The following is a 17,268-nucleotide window of genomic DNA, read 5'->3' on the forward strand; positions in this document are numbered from 1 at the left end:
TAAATATTTTAATAGTGTACAGTATTTAATTACTATAAAACAACTTTTTTTCTTACGCATACTTTTTCCATGTTTACAGGTATCAAGTCAACACAATGAAATCACTCTTTATCACATTTATATATAACAATCTTAACATCACAGCACAATTTCATTGTTTACTTTTGGACTATTCTTTATTTTAAATTTTTTCTCCTCTTTTTGAAATGCATTATTATTATTATTTAGTATTTATTCATTATATACATATATATATATATATGCGTGAAAAGAGGACAAAACAAATCAGCGCTAAGTGTGTAACCCCAAGACTAATGATCTAGATGTTAGATAGATGACCCGGCAGCCTAATACCTGGAAAAAAGACAAAAGTCAGGTCCCCACCTAACAGTGTTCTAGATCCAATAAGTAAGAGAATGTGAGTGAGAAGAGTGGTATTTGGGTGCACTGTTCACATGAAAGATTCTATATGACAGAGGACAAATTATGAACCAAAACAGAATATACGGATTAATAATAATAAAAGTATCAAACCCAAATCCTTTGTCGGTTACAGTATTCGTATGCGAGGGAACCCGCGTCGCCCGCAGTTTCAGCTCGCAACTCGAGCTATCCCATATATGTCGCCGTCAGATGCTAACGTGCCGTAAGTCTGACAAACCAGCGATGTCCAGAAATCTGCGCAAGTACAAATTTCTGGCGTCGCCAGTGACTTGCAGCACGTTAGAAACTGCCGGCGCCTACAAAACCTGACTAAAGTCTAAATCACCCGCACTGTCTAACACGCCTCCCTAACATAGCCCGACACGTCTAACACGTCTCCCTAACATTGCCCGACACGTCTAACCCTCTATCCGCTATCCCCCCTCACTAGCCTAACAATAAAATATGTATTAACCCCTAAACCGCCGCTCCCGGAGCCCGCCGCTACCTAATAAAGTTATTAACCCCTAAACCGCCGCCAGCTATATTAAATCTATAACCCCCTAAAGTGAGCCCCTAACACCGCTGCTATCTACCTTACCTACCCCCTAAAGTGAGCCCCTACCCCGCCGCTATCTATTTTAAAATTATTAACCCATAATCTAATCCCCCTACACCGCCGCCAGCTATATTAACTATATTAACCCTAATTATATTAGGGTTAATATAGTTAATATAGTTATTATATTATATATATTAACTACATTAACCCTAATTATATTAGGGTTCATATAGTTAATATCGTTATTATATTATATATATATTAAGTATAATAACCCTATCTAACTCTAACATCCTAACTAAACTCTTATTAAAATAAATCTAATATTAATATTATTAATTAAAATATTCCTATTTAAATCTAAATACTTACCTATAAAATAAACCCTAAGATAGCTACAATATAATTAATAATTACATTATAGCTATGTTAGGGTTTATATTTATTTTACAGGTAAATTGTTAATTATTTTAACTAGGTATAATAGCTATTAAATAGTTATTAACTATTTAATAGCTACCTAGTTAAAATAATTACCCAATTACCTGTAAAATAAATCCTAACCTAAGTTACAAATACACCTACACTATCAATAAATTAAATAAACTACAAATATCTATCTAAAAATACAATTAAATAAACTAAATTAAATTACAAAAAAAAAAAAACACTAAATTACAAAAAATAAAAAAAGATTACAAGATTTTTAAGCTAATTACACCTATTCTAAGCCCCCTAATAAAATAATAAAGCCCCCCAAAATAAAAAAAATTCCCTACCCTATTCTAAATTAAAAAAAGTTCAAAGCTCTTTTACCTTACCAGCCCTTAAAAGGGCCTTTTGTGGGGGCATGCCCCAAAGAAAACTGCTCTTTTGCCTGCAAAAAAAAAACACAATACCACCCCCCAACATTACAACCCACCACCCACATACCCCTAATCTAACCCAAACCCCCCTTAAATAAACCTAACACTACCCCCCCTGAAGATCTCCCTACCTTGTATTCACCACGCCGGGCAGAACTCCTCATCCGATCCGGGCGATGTGTTCCAGCAAGCGGCAGTGAAGTCTTCTTCCATCGGCGATGTCTTCAAGCAAATCGGCAACTTCAATCTTCTTACTTCGCTCCTCCGCCGCGGAGCATCCTTCCGGCACAACGACTTCCCGACGAATGAGGTTCCTTTAAATGACGTCATCCGAACCAATCAGCCAATCGGATTGAATTTGAATCTGATTGGCTGATTCAATCAGCCAATCAGATTTTTCTACCTTAATTCCGATTGGCTGATAGAATCCTATAAGCCAATCGGAATTCGGCGGACGCCATCTTGGATGACGTCATTTAAAGGAACCTCATTCGTCGGGAAGTCGTCGTGCCGGAAGGATGCTCCGCGGCGGAGGAGCGAAGTAAGAAGATTGAAGATGCCGATTTGCTTGAAGACATCGCCGATGGAAGAAGACTCTCTGCCGCTTGCTTCAAGACATCGCCCGGATGGAAGAAGACTTCACTGCCGCTTGCTGGAACACATTGCCCGGATCGGATGAGGAGTTCTGCCCGGCGGGGTGAATACAAGGTAGGGAGATCTTCAGGGGGGGTAGTGTTAGGTTTATTTAAGGGGGGTTTGGGTTAGATTTGGGGTATGTGGGTGGTGGGTTGTAATGTTGGGGGTGGTATTGTGGTTTTTTTTGCAGGCAAAAGAGCAGTTTTCTTTGGGGCATGCCCCCACAAAAGGCCCTTTTAAGGGCTGGTAAGATAAAAGAGCTTTGAACTATTTTTAATTTAGAATAGGGTAGGGAATTTTTTTTATTTTGGGGGTTTATTATTTTATTAGGGGGCTTAGAATAGGTGTAATTAGCTTAACAATCTTGTAATCTTTTTTTTATTTTTTGTAATTTAGTGGTTTTTTTTGTAGTTTAGTTTATTTAATTGTATTTTTAGATAGATATTTGTAGTTTATTTAATTTATTGATAGTTTAGGTGTATTTGTAACTTAGGTTAGGATTTATTTTACAGGTAATTGGGTAATTATTTTAACTAGGTAGATATTAAATAGGTAATAACTATTTAATAGCTATTATACCTAGTTAAAATAATTAACAATTTACCTGTAAAATAAATATAAACCCTAACATAGCTATAATGTAATTATTAATTACATTGTAGCTATCTTAGGGTTTATTTTATAGGTAAGTATTTAGATTTAAATAGGAATATTTTAGTTTATAATATGAATTATATTTATTTAATAAGAATTTAGTTAGGGGTGTTAGGGTTAGATAGAGTTAATATAGTTTATATAAATACTATAGTAACTATATTAACTATATTAACCCTAATATAATTAGGGTTAATATAGTTAATATATATAATGTAATAACTATATTAACTATAATATACTTAGGGTTAATATAGATAATATAGCTGGCGGCGGGGTAGGTAGATTAAATTAGGGGTTAATAATTTTAATATAGATGGCGGCGGTGTAAGGGGTTCACATTAGGGGATAGATCAGTTAGATGGTGGCGGTTTTAGGGGCTCACAGTAGGTGGTTAGTTTATGTAGATGGCGACGGTTTAGGGGTTAAATACTTTATTAGGGATTGCGGCGGGAGATTGCGGTTGACAGGGAGATTAACATTGCACATGCGTTAGGTGTTAGGTTTTATTTAGCAGATCGCGGTTGACAGGGAGATAGACATTGCGCATGCGTTAGGTGTTAGGTTTATTTTAGCAGATCGCAGTTGACAGGGAGATAGACATTGTGCATGCGTTAGGTTTTAGGTTTATTTTAGCAGCCAGTTTAGGGAGTTACGGGGCTCCAATAGTCAGCGTAAGGCTTCTTACGGCTGCTTTTTGTGGCGAGGTGAAAATGGAGTAAGATTTCTCCATTTTCGCCACGTACGTCCTTACGCTGTATATTGGATACCAAACTGCGCGGGTTTGGTATACCTGCCTATGGCCCAAAAAACTACGGGCGACGGCAGAAATATACGCGCGTAACTTCTAGGTTACGCCGTATATAGGATACCAAACCCGCGCAAATATTGGCGTCGCCAGCTTTTGCGGGCGATGATTTTTATCGGATCGACCCCTAGATACAAAAATATGTACAAACTTTGTTTGTTAAACACGGTCAAGTCTCTTTTTTTAATAAATCCATAAAATGAATGGATTAATTCATACAACCAATAATCCAATTTGAAGTCAAATCTGTAAGCAGGTCACCATATATAAAATGCAGGTTTTGGTCATAAAAAATCCATACATTGGTTAAAGTGCCAACTTACTAGAAGTTACCTCAATCGAATGAGGTAAGTATTGTGTCCCTTTAAGAGTGCTGGTCTCCTTTAAGACAGCTGGTCTCGAATATAGCAGTTCAGGTATTCACTTCAACATCACCCCGGTATGGTAGAAAGACACTTCCTTCCTCCCCAGTCTGTTCTGCTTACTCCTCTCCACAGTCCCAAGAGGAAAGTCATATAAGGAAAGAGCAATAACAAACAAATAGTGCAACACTGTTTGCAAGAAAGTGAAATATATTATTAAACACTTAAAATAAATGCTCACATTTAAAAACCTCAATTTGGTATGAGGTATCAGTTATAACATCTATTGCCAAAGATTTACAAATGCACAATTTCCCTGACAAAGGAGGAGGCATAGTCATTCAGGATCGGTCAGACTATTTACAAGAAGCCTATAATCTCCTGAAGAATGAGAATCACTATAGGAAACTCCCAGGTGACCCTACTAATATCTTCCAAAAAGAATATGGCCACCTTTTGGATGATGCGAAAGAAGAGAATATATTGAATGAGGTTGAAATGGCATTCTTAAGGAACAAAAATCCCACCACAGCGATTTTCTATCATCTCCCAAAAGTTCATAAGAATATGGAAAAAAACCCCGGAAGACCAATTGTCTCCGGCATCAATTCCCTTACCTCGAAGCTTTCTGAATATATAGACAACTTCCTCCAGCCCTAGATTGAAATCATATCTTAGGGACACTCCTGATACAATCGAAAAACTTTCGGGCACCACTTGGAAAGAGGACTCTATTTGGGTCACTCTAGACGTCAGTGCCCTTTACACTAACATCCCACACAACAAAGGGGTAAAGGCAGTGAGTTTTTGGCTAAAAACCCTCACAGATCTACCAGATAAAACATGTAGATTTCTCTTAGATTCCATTAATTTCATCCTAAGAAAAAAATTCTTTCTCTTTGAGAAAGAATACTTCCTACAGCTCCAAGGTACAGCAATGGGCACACGTTTTGCGCCAAGGTTTGCCAACCTGTACATGGGGCTGTGGGAGGAACTTCTTATTTGGAATAACAATCCATTCAGTGTGTACATCAAAAGATGGAGTGATGTTGAAGTGAATACCTGAACTGCTACATTCGAGACCAGCTGTCTTAAAGGAGACCAGCACTCTTAAAGGGGCACAATACTTACCTCATTCGATTGAGGTAACTTCTAGTAAGTGGGCACTTTAACCAATGTATGGATTTTTTATGACCAAAACCTGCATTTTATATATGGTGACCTGCTTACAGATTTGACTTCAAATTGGATTATTGGTTGTATGAATTAATCCATTCATCTTATGGACTTATTAAAAAAAGAGACTTGACCGGGTTAAACAAGAAAGTTTGTACATATTTTTGTATCTACTCTGTATAGAGCATACGAATATTGTAACCGACAAAGGATTTGGGTTTGATACTTTTATTATTATTAACCCATATATTCTGTTTTGGTTCATAATTTGTCCTCTGTCATATAGAATCTTTCATATGAACAGTGCGCCCAAATACCACTCTTCTCACTCATATATATATATATATATATATAAATGGTTTTTTTTGTGTATCTTAATATTAAAGTATGCAGTAACTGTTTCACTAACATGGTTGACAACTTTAATAGTTTTCCAGTTTAAAATATTCATGTTTACACTGAAGTGGATTGTATTACACTGTATTGATATGTAAATATTTAAAAATTATTTATCATCCAATCAAATTAACTATCAACCTGGAGAAACAAGTTCTATTGGATATATAACAGCTGTAATGATTGAGGTGACCGGATTGGTTGGTGTGATGGCCAGATTCCACTAGATAAACAGCATTTATTTAATCTAAGGAATATTCAGTTAGGATAAAGAAGAGGGTTTTATTCATATCACCTAGTGTACTATGTCCCCCAATAAAGTGATATGTAAAACAGTCATGTCAGCAGTTGATTTACAGACCATTCCGCTCTTTTTTCATTTGGTAGCTGAACTATTATTTTTTTAACAAACAGGTAGGAAAAATTTTTAGGGCTGGAGGATGAATTTGCAATATACTAAGAGTTATACTATAGATTCATTTGTAGCTTTGTAATGCTACAATGTATAAGCTGCTATATAACAGTGGATGACAGATATAATAGTAAAAGAAGTAAGATATTTTTCCTTCCACTCCAGATTTTCTAGTGCTAATTATGCTGATCTGAAATGCTTCAAGTCAATAGGGATTTTTAATTATAATTTACAGTGTGGCCTCCTATATTCATCATGAGACCATTATAATAGCTATTGTCAAGTATTATAAACAGTTGCTACTAATACAAATGAACTCAATCTCGTCATTTTATATTTATATTTGATAATCCGCTAGACAACTTCTGGTAAATTAAAACTATGCAGCTAACTGTTTCCAATATTACAAGTGGTGCACTATTGATATTGCAGGTTGCACTATCATTATTGTAGGGCCCTGCTTAGATTTGCACTCAATCTTATATTACAAGTCCATGGTAAATCAGAATAACCAGAGAATTCTTACCGCGTCCGACATCTCTTTTTAGCGTACCCAATACTTTTAATGTTCTAATGTTATATGGTATATTATGAAAAGGTGTTTGACATAGAAGTGTTCAAAGGTATATTTATAATGATATATATATATATATATATATATATATATATATATATATATATATACAAATCCAAGTCCAGAAAAGGCACTCATTGGTCTTTGTTAAAGTAAAAAGTAACATTTATTATACAAACATTAAAAAAGACATAACGTTTCGGCGCCCGTTAGCGCCTTTGTCAAATGTCTCATATCAGGTTCAACTGAGCAAACCTAAAAACAGTTGGCAAGCTATATGATATCCATGCTTTAAATACCTTAGCAAATGGTCATCCGTTACATGCCATCCCTCGTCCATGCCGTCCCATGGCAGTGACGTCATCATCGACAGCCATCGCATGACAAATCACTAGCCATGTGCAAGCGTTACTATGGTAACCATTCATCAACAACTGTGTTGCAGGAATAATGGCCAAATACAGCATAGCGGGCAAAGTACAATTGATAATAGCTATACAAACTGAACACGCTTACATGTTAATCTTATCTAGACATCTGACCCACAACTCTTGAGGGAAAATGCGGCCCCATATAAACGAGAGATATAGTTCCACTGATTCAACAGTCACTCTTGTGGTAGACAATCAGATCTAGCCCGTATAACGGCTGCAGTATTCCAACAAGGGTTGTATTAGTAAACACACAAGCAGGCTGGTGTAACATTTACATCTGACAACATATTGCAGAATATGAATAAATGCAATAGGATAACAAGAAATGCATATAAGACATCACCTAAATGACACACCATTACTCAGTACCCATAACATTATCAACTAGTATATGTAACCCATATAGATAGACTCCCGCTGGTTTAGACAATGTTAGGTCCTCATTGCCTCCAGGAAGATGTATAGAAACATAGAAATAAGTCAGTACCCACTAGAGCATACGTTCATGTGGACCATCAGTGAAATTTCATCTAATGAGTCAATAGAAGGGACCAAAGTCCAGAGAGTAGTTGAGACCCCTAGGAGCCAGAGTATCCATCATGTAAATCCATTTGGTCTCTATTTGCAGAAGCCTGTTGGCCCTATTGCCACCCCTGACCAATGGGGGTATGAGGTCAATTAGCATAGATCGCAAGCTAGAGACACTGTGTTTGTGATTGGCAAAATGACGCGCTACCGGCTGTTCAGATTCTCCTTTTGACAGAGCCTCCCGAATGGCACACCGATGGTTGGCCATCCTGTCCCGGAAGGGAGTGATTGTTCTGCCAATGTATACCAGTGAGCAAGGACAAATCAGAATATACACCACATAGGTGATTGTGCATGTCAGCCTGTGGCAAATTGCATAGTGTTTGTTACTATGTGGGTGCTGAAACGATGACCCCCTAAGCATACTATTGCAGGTTATACAGTTGCCGCATGGGAAACAGCTTTTTTTAGCTGACTTAAGCCAGGACTCCTTATGGTAGCATTCCACTGAGTCTGTTTTCACCAGTAGATCATGTAGATTGCTAGCTCTGTGGTTATACCATTCTGGGGGCTTTCATCCATTGGAACGGTAATGTTAAATTGATTCACATTGCCAGTTGTATCAGTATTCCTCTTGGCCCTCACATTAGCACTGTAATTCAACAACCTCTCTTTGGTAGCTGTGACCTCCTTCCTGTCATAGCCTCTTGAGGTCAATTTTCTCTCCATCTTTGCCATCTGGATCATCAATGTGGGTACTTCACTGTTATTTCTTTTCTTTTTTTTTTTTTCTCTTTTTTTTTCCTTTTATTTTTCAAGACTTTATAAATACAGAAAAGAAAAATATTACATTCATTTGAAGCACATAGATATGAAAAATATCCACATCATGTCTAAACAGGATCCAACTAGAATAACAGAAAGAAAAAAATAAAAAAAAAATACAAATATCAGATATCAAGCATCTATCACGTAGAGAAAATGAAATAACATTTCAGAGAAACCCCTTGTATAATTAAGATAATATAGATCAATATCGTATACCTCTGAATTTAACATGGGAAGAACGGAAAAGCAAAGAAAGAAAAAGGAAAGTGAAGGGGGGTTCTTCTATAGTCCCTTCCTCAGTATTATCGCTCAAGCCCTATTCGATTTGAATTTGATAATTAACATCCTCCAGCTTTATATGACCATTCGGTCCTTGGACCGAATTACTAATCTAAATAAATCTAAATTACTCTACTTTCTGAGGGCTTGTGAACTAATTCTGATACCTCCAAACCCTAGACTACCCAGAATATCTGAATCTAGGATCAGCAAATTTTGACTCTATATATGTCCATTTCCCATGACCCATAACCGTACTTATTAGGAGGTACCTTTGCCTGCATGGAGTCTATTTAGTGGTTCTCAACAAAACTCAACCTTAATATGCTAAATCGCTAAGGAACTTCAGCCATCCAGCCTTCTGAGGTTTAACCCCAGAAGAGGGCAGCGAGCGGTAGGCGGAGGGGAGGAGAGAAGGGAGGGGGAAGAGGGGAAAGAGAAAAAAAAAAAAAAAAAAAAGGGGGGAAGGGGGGAAAGAGGGAAGAAGGAAGAGGGGAAATAATTATATTACCCCCCTTTCCAGCTTATGTGTCACATCACCAAACTATGGCTCTAAAAACCAGAACCTTGGGAGATTTCCCCCGTCTATTTGTTGTTGTATCCAGATGGACCCTTTCCAGTAAGATAAGAGCTGACTCTGTGTTCCCATGGGGAGGGAGCCAATAAATCTCTTCCATTTATTGAAGAACCTGGATAACTGTTTAGGATTGATATCTCTAATATTATATTGCTCAAATACCATCTGATGTTGTACTTCTTTTAAGAAGTCTTTGAATTTAGGGGATTTTTTACCTCTCCAACTTTTAAGAATTAGATTCCTCCCTATCAGAATAAGTAGATTAACTAATCTATTGTTGGGAATCGCAGGGGTGTATTTACACAGAAAAAAAATTTGTAATGGGGTCAATTTCAATCTTATCCCGGTTATCTTATTGCTCCAAAAGTTTATTTTCTGCCAGAATTGATGTATTTTTGGACAGGTCCAGAAACAGTGTAGCAAATCTGCACTCTCATAACAGCATTTGGGGCAATTTTGCCTTTCAGGGTTCCATTTTGCCAATCGGGCAGGTGTATAGTACACCCTATTTAATAGTTTGAGGTGTGATTCTTTCCAACTATGCATAATCGTAGCACCAGAAACCAGTGTTATACTCTGTAAAATTGTCGTGATATCTAAAGTAACCTTGTCCTTAGCCCATTTATTCGTTATTTCCAAAATATTACGCTTCCCCCCAATTTTCAGGATAGTGTTGTAGATGCGGGAGATAGTGCACACCCCCGCCCGATATTCTCTTAAAATTATTTTTAATTCTTGGCTATCAATTTCTGGTCCTGTGTCCTGCCTTAGTGTCTCTATCCAATGCCTAAGCTGTAAGTAGGCAAAGAAACTGGACCTCGGGAGGTTACATTGAAGAGATATTTGCTCGAACGACTGAAGCCTTAGATTATTGCCTTCACATACCTGAATTACATCGTACACTCCTCTCTCCGACCATGTCTGAAATATAGAGGGGTCTAATCCCGGTAAAAAGCCCGGGTTACCTCGTAAGGGCAAAAACTCTGATTTGCGAAAGTCATTTCTTAGTTCACTACATATTTTTTGCCAGGCCTGTACTATGGATTTGAATATAGTCATTTGGTGAATTATTCCAGGCAATCTACTTGCAGGATGATGCAAGACTGCCTTTAAGCTAAAAGGCTTAATTATTGATGATTCAATTTCAAGGAAGGAAACCAATTCTCTTTCAGAGATCCAGTCTAGCGCAAATTTAGCTAAGGCGGCATAATTGTAGAATTTAACGTTGGGGCATGCCATACCGCCATAGGCTTTCGGTAATGATAGTTTAAAGATGGAGATACGTGGTTTCTTACCTTGCCAAATGAATTGGTTAAAGCTCCTCTGGAGCAAGGTCAAGTCTCTATTATATAGTAACAAAGGTAAGTTCTGTAGAAAATATAGAAGCTTTGGAAACAAAACCACCTTGATCAGTATAATTCGAGCTGTGATTGATATTGGTAAATTACCCCATTTCTTGAGACTCCTATCAAGCCCTCTGATACATGGCTTAAAATTAAGCTCATACCATAAGTTAGGGTCTTTGCTCAATGTAATACCTAGGTAAGTAATCTGTGTTGTTTCCTTGAAAGGATAATTCCCAGAGTTGCGGGGTTTATGAATCCACATGATCTCGGATTTCCCATAGTTAATTTTATATCCTGAAAAGGAACTAAATATATTAAATATCACAATAAGCTGGGGGATAGAAATAGTTGTGTTACTAAGGAAGAGCAATAGGTCATCTGCAAATAATGAAAGGACCAATCTATGCCCTCCAATCTGAATACCCTGCATTACATTCCGCAAGTAAACTGCCAATGGTTCAATGGATAGATTGAATAGGAATGGGGATAAAGGGCAGCCTTGCCGGGTTCCACATCTAAGAACAATCCTATTAGTGGGTTGCCCATTCACTATTATTGAAGAATATGGTTCTCTATAGAGTTGTCTAATGAATTGTTGAAAAATACCCGTTATACCAAACTTCTCCAAAGAAGTGAAAAGATGGTCCCATATGATAGCATCAAATGCTTTTTCAGCATCAATTGTAAGAATAGCTTGGTCAGGCTTGGTATACTGTCATTTCTTCTCCGCCTTATTCCAGAAATAGTCCAATACTAGCTGGACTTTCCGTAGATTTTTAACTGGGTTTCTGCCCATCATAAAACCGGTCTGGTCGGGGTGTATCATGGAACCTAAGGGAGATTTTAATCTATTGGCTAAGATGTATGTAAGAATTTTATAGTCCTGATTAAGGAGTGAGATTGGCCTATAAGAAGATGTAAGTTCTGGGTCCTTACCTTTCTTTAATATCAAGACTATATTGGATGCCGCAAATAAGGGAGATTGTGGGTTGTTGTCTACAAAGTATTTATTAAATAGTTTACCCAAAACTGGGGATATATGTTCCGATAGTATTTTGTAGAATTCGGCCGGCAAATCATCTGGACCGGGAGCTTTTCCCAATTTTAACTTTTTTATAGTACTACTTATTTCTTCCCCAGATATAGGTTCGTTAAGACGCTGGAGATCTTCTATTTCAATTTGGGGTAAAATAACTCTTTGCCAAAACTGCTCCTTATTTACCGTGTTAACCTGTTTGGTTCCATAAAGCTGTTGAAAAGTTTGAAAAAAAGCTTCCCTTATTTCTACAGGATCGGTCACTCTATTATTCCCAATTTTCAGTGCCGGAATAAAATTCTTTTGTTGCCTGATCTTAATAATTCTCGCAATGTACTTAGCCGAAACACCCTGTACCCCTAAGTAAAAAGCCTTCAATTTTTGTTCTTCTGCATTTGATTGTTGTTTTAAAAAGAAGTCGTATACTAATTTATTGTTTTTATATTTAGTCCAAAGATCAATAGATGGGTTGCTAAGATATTTACGATAACTATTTCTCAATGTGTTGGAAAGTTGCTCCTCTCTCTTAGCCCGAATCGCCTTAGTTCTTACTAAGTACGCTTTAATCTCGCCTCTGAAGACAGCCTTTGCTGTCTCCCAGAATATTTCTGGCCTATCTAAGTAATTTGCATTATCAGCCTGAAATAGATTCCATCTATTCTGCATCCATTTTCTGAAGCTGGCATTATTCACCAGATACTGCGGAAAAAATAACCTACTATTACCTGCTAAAGATCTATCAATCAAACTTATCTTCAATGAGATAATAGCGTGATCTGAGATCACAATGTCCTGAATTGCAGACCCAATTTTCATTTTTAGCATATGTTTCGCGATTAAAAAGTAATCAATTCGAGAAAAGGAAGAGTGTGCGCCTGACGCACATGTATATTCTCGTTGATCTGGATTTTGTGTCCGCCATATATCTTGCAGAGCCAATTTTTGACAGAATTTTTGTAAGATTACCGCTTCCCTAGCTTTTCTCGGAGTGAATCTGGGCTTTGATCTGTCCAAACTATGCGAGAAAGCCATATTAAAATCGCCAGCAACCACTATGTTCTTCCCAATATGTAGAAACAACTTTAGACTAATATCTTCCCAAAAATCTCTGTCTATCACATTAGGTCCATATACATTGCATAGAACAAAGATACAGTTATTAATTTCTATCTCAAGGATTTGAAATCTCCCGTTAATATCATTGAGGACTGAAATGATGTTGTAAGTCAACTGTTTATTTATTAAAATAGCCAAGCCTCTTTTGGTCTTATCATAGGGGGTGCACACTACCTCCCCCACCCACTTACTTTTAAGTTTCATGGCCTCCTTGGGCCGAAGATGGGTCTCCTGTATAAAAACTAGATCAGGTTTCTGTCTCCCAAGGTGTCTAATCAGCAATTTCCTTTTACTTGGAGATGAGATCCCTCCAATGTTCCAAGAAAGGAAATTAAGAGTAACCATTTAAAATATTATTAAGGGGTGCAGAACAAAAACTAGTATAAAAAAAAAAAAAAAAAAAAAAAAAAAGAAAGAAAAAACCCCCTATACAAACCCCCCCTCCCCGCTCTGCCCCGCCCCATGACCACTCCACCCCGCCACCGCTCTTTATCTCTTTCTTACTCCAGCAGGAGAAGAAACAATACAAAAAAATGAACATCCAGAAATTCATCCTATTGATCTCATGTATGTTTAAACAGTATATTTCCCTGTCCTTTCATTTTTATACTATCCCTAGGCTCTGACAGTATAATTTAATCTGTTCAACTTTTGTAAAAGTATGTATTTCTCCATCCTTATCTATTACAATCTTTGCTGGATATACAAGTCTTGCTCTTAGATTGGCTCTAATTAGTTGAGAACAAAATGGGGCCATTTCCCTACGTTTGTTTTGAGTCTCGTATGAGAAGTCTTGAAACAGTAATAATTTACTGGACCCCACCATGATATTATTGTTTTTACGGTACAATCTAAGTATATGAAACTTGTCCTGAAAGTTTAAAAATTTAATAATTACAACCCTAGGTTTAATAGGACCATCTGAGTTCCTTCTGGGTGCTCCTATTCTATGGGCTCTCTCTATGGGTAACCTTACGTTCTCAGCAGTACTCCCTACCAGCTTAGGAAGCTGACTAGATGCAAAGTTTATCAGGTCGTGATATTCTGCCGTTTCTGGTAGGCCAACAACCCTCAGGTTGTTGCGCCTAGACCTGTCTTCAAGTTCCTCAATTTTAGATTGTATAAGGTTAAGTTTACTATCATGCGAATTGATTGTCTGATCTTGAGCTACTGATCTATCTTCCATGTCCGACACTCTGGTTTCTAACTCATTCATCCGTGCTGTAAATTGTTTAATTTCATTTGTAGCTGCGGCCACTTCTTGTCTTAAGGACTCAAATTGTGGCATAATTAATTCTGAAATTTGCTGTAGTAGGGATGGATTATCTATACAGCTTGGAGTTGTTTCATTTTGTACATGTATTTCTGTACTACTTTCATTAGGCTTAGGTTTTTTCTCCTTTGGTTTAGGCGGCATATTGGGTGAGAGTGTTTTGGAATGTGAAATATATCTTTCCATATAGGTAGATAAATCTGTCAAATAGAGGGACCAGTTTTCAAATTTAGATTTATAGTGCTAGTATATTGTCAACTAAGGTTTTTATGCCCTCACTGCTTTATGAGTGTATATCGTGGTGTCAACAACAAATATCGTGCAAGCGTGTCCCAAGAGAGGGAAATTAGAAGAAAAGGAAAAACAAACTCTTAAGATTCCCTTCCCCTTTCCTGCTGGTTAAAAGCAATACCAGCAGGAACACATTTGTGATATTTTGTGCAAAACTTAACTACATATATTCCAACCTCTTAATTAATAGTAAGAGTCAACAAAAACTATTTATCAATATAGACTTTCTTATTACAGTAATACTTTTGTGTGAGAAAAAAAAGAAAGAAATTTTTTTTTTTTATGAGAACAAAAAAGGAAAAACACAGCAAAGTGGGAGTGAAGAAAGAAGGGAATACAGATAAGAGAAAAGGGGAGAAAGAAAGAAGAAAAAGACAAAAAAAAACAGTGTATCTGCCGCTTTAAAAAACCTTGTTACACTTCCCAGTAATTATTCTGTATTTTGCCACAGTATCAGAGAACAAACGTTTTTAGCACGCAGTCAGCTATATACTTCTGGAGAAGGAGAGAGAGGAAGAAAAAAATAAAAGAAAAAAAAACAGAGAAAGACCAGACCCTTTATATGCATAAAACTTAACCAGTAAACTATTTCTTGTCTGTATAGACAGGTACACTTGAGGAAAAACCTTATATAGCCATAGCAAGAACTGCAGCAGAGTTGTTATGAGAAGAGCTACATAAGAGAATGTGGCCACTCTTTTATGTTTATATTTAGGGTATATAAGCCTAAATGGACTCTGATAAGCTAGTTCTCTGTTACACTAAACACATCACATTCAGCTTATAAAGTTCTGATATTTAGAGATCACTCTAATGCAGTCTTTATTCTGGAGTTTTAAAGTCACTGGATTGATTTAATGTCACAGGTCATATTCTGATAATATATCCTCTCTGTAATCAGCTACGAATTATTTCCAGGGGGACTTTGCCTTCAGAGGACAGCACTTTCCTACCACCTCACCCCTTTTCACATCTCAAAGCAGTGGTCCTCTTGTTGTTACTTTAGAGGGTCCTGTAGAATGTCCCTTGATTTTAGGGTTTTGTGCCAGAGAGGAATTTACAGATTTAGGCTACTAGCTTATTCATTTAACCATTTATCAGCTTTTAAGGGCTTTGTTTGATCCATGCCCTCAGTCCTCAGCTCTTGCCCGCTTAAAGTCCAATTAACCAACTATAATATAGGAAGCATTGGGGCGATCTTATGAGGGAGTTTTAACCTGTAGCCTTCTACCAACTAACGGCACTCAGACTTCCCCTTTATCCCTGGCAAAGCTTATGTTCCCGACTTACAGTCCAGCTCTAGATTCCAGGGGGACCTAGCTTGAGTGTCATTAAAGATTGGGGGCACTTAACACAGTAAAAGGGGGGGGGGTAGTCAGAAACAAACAAGACTTGCCCGTAGTACCTGCTTCTTCCGGCACTCCGTCTGAATGGAAACACAATACCTTGTTGATACAAGCCGGTCTCCAACAACCAGGTCCTGTTTGATGCCGCCGGGACCTTTGTACTGCTATTCAGTGAAGGGGAGATCGTCCAGGAGCGCTGTGTGTTAAGGCCGCCGAACACAGACACCTCTGCGGCTACAGCCTTGCCCTCAGCCTGCTCCTTCACCTTCGCTCCCCTGTCAGGACCAGTCGAATCAGCACCGGACCAGATGTTATCCTTAGGTTCCGGATGAGTAGGGGACTTGTCGGGCTTAAGCACCTCCAGGGGTGCAACACAAATCTGTGAAATCAGATCTGCCGGTTCCGCTCCACCGCCAAACACTGCCCCACTCAAATGTCTCCAAACAGGTAATCGGAGAGGTTGTTGTCCTACTTGTAATTGAACGCCCCTTGGCGTCGCGACTCTGCACCCGAGTCAATCTGCCACTCGGCAGCCGGGCTCTGCTGGTAAATATCCGGGCCAGTGTAAGTCACCCGGCCAAGGAATAACGCAGGTAGGTTAGGTCTCTAGAGCTCAAAATTCCCTGAGCTCGGTGCTAGCGTCCCACGTTGCTGCTAGCTCCTCCCTTTCCGGCCGCCTCGGATACTACTGCATTGATGGATTTATTGTATACATCACTTCACTGTTATTTCTAATGACCCCTGTAAGCTGTGAGGGGATAATCCCCGTTTTTTTGATGCCTGGGGTAAAAACTCCTGGCATCCAACAGGGAATTACGGTCCAACGGTTTAGTATAGAGGAACGTGCCAAATCGGTATCCACCACAGGCATAAATTTTAAAGACATTCAGATCCAAAAAATGTAACGTGTGTAAATCAAATTCCAACTTAAACCGGATTGGACACACCATGGAGTTCAAACATGACACCCCCTCCTGCAACTCTACTATGCCTCCTCTCCACACCAAAAACACGTCATCAATGTAGCATGTGTAGTAATGTATTTTAGGGTGCATAAATGGCTTCATGAGTTCATGTTCATACCAGGCCATGTAGAGATTAGCATAAATGTGTCAGTATATGGCTTGGTTATAACACAATATATTTAATAATTATTCTTTAAAATAAAACCCCAATAAAATGCATATACGAAAGAATAAAATTAATGTAAATTCCTAAGTTCTTTTTTATTAGTTAAAATTTATAGACACATTGAAATATATTTGTAGGAAACCAGATATGAATCAATACTATACACCTTTAAACTATTATAATATGTTATGCAAAGATCATAAAAGTTGCCTTA

This window comes from Bombina bombina, chromosome 9 (genome assembly GCF_027579735.1).
Source record: "Bombina bombina isolate aBomBom1 chromosome 9, aBomBom1.pri, whole genome shotgun sequence".
Taxonomy (NCBI): domain Eukaryota; kingdom Metazoa; phylum Chordata; class Amphibia; order Anura; family Bombinatoridae; genus Bombina; species Bombina bombina.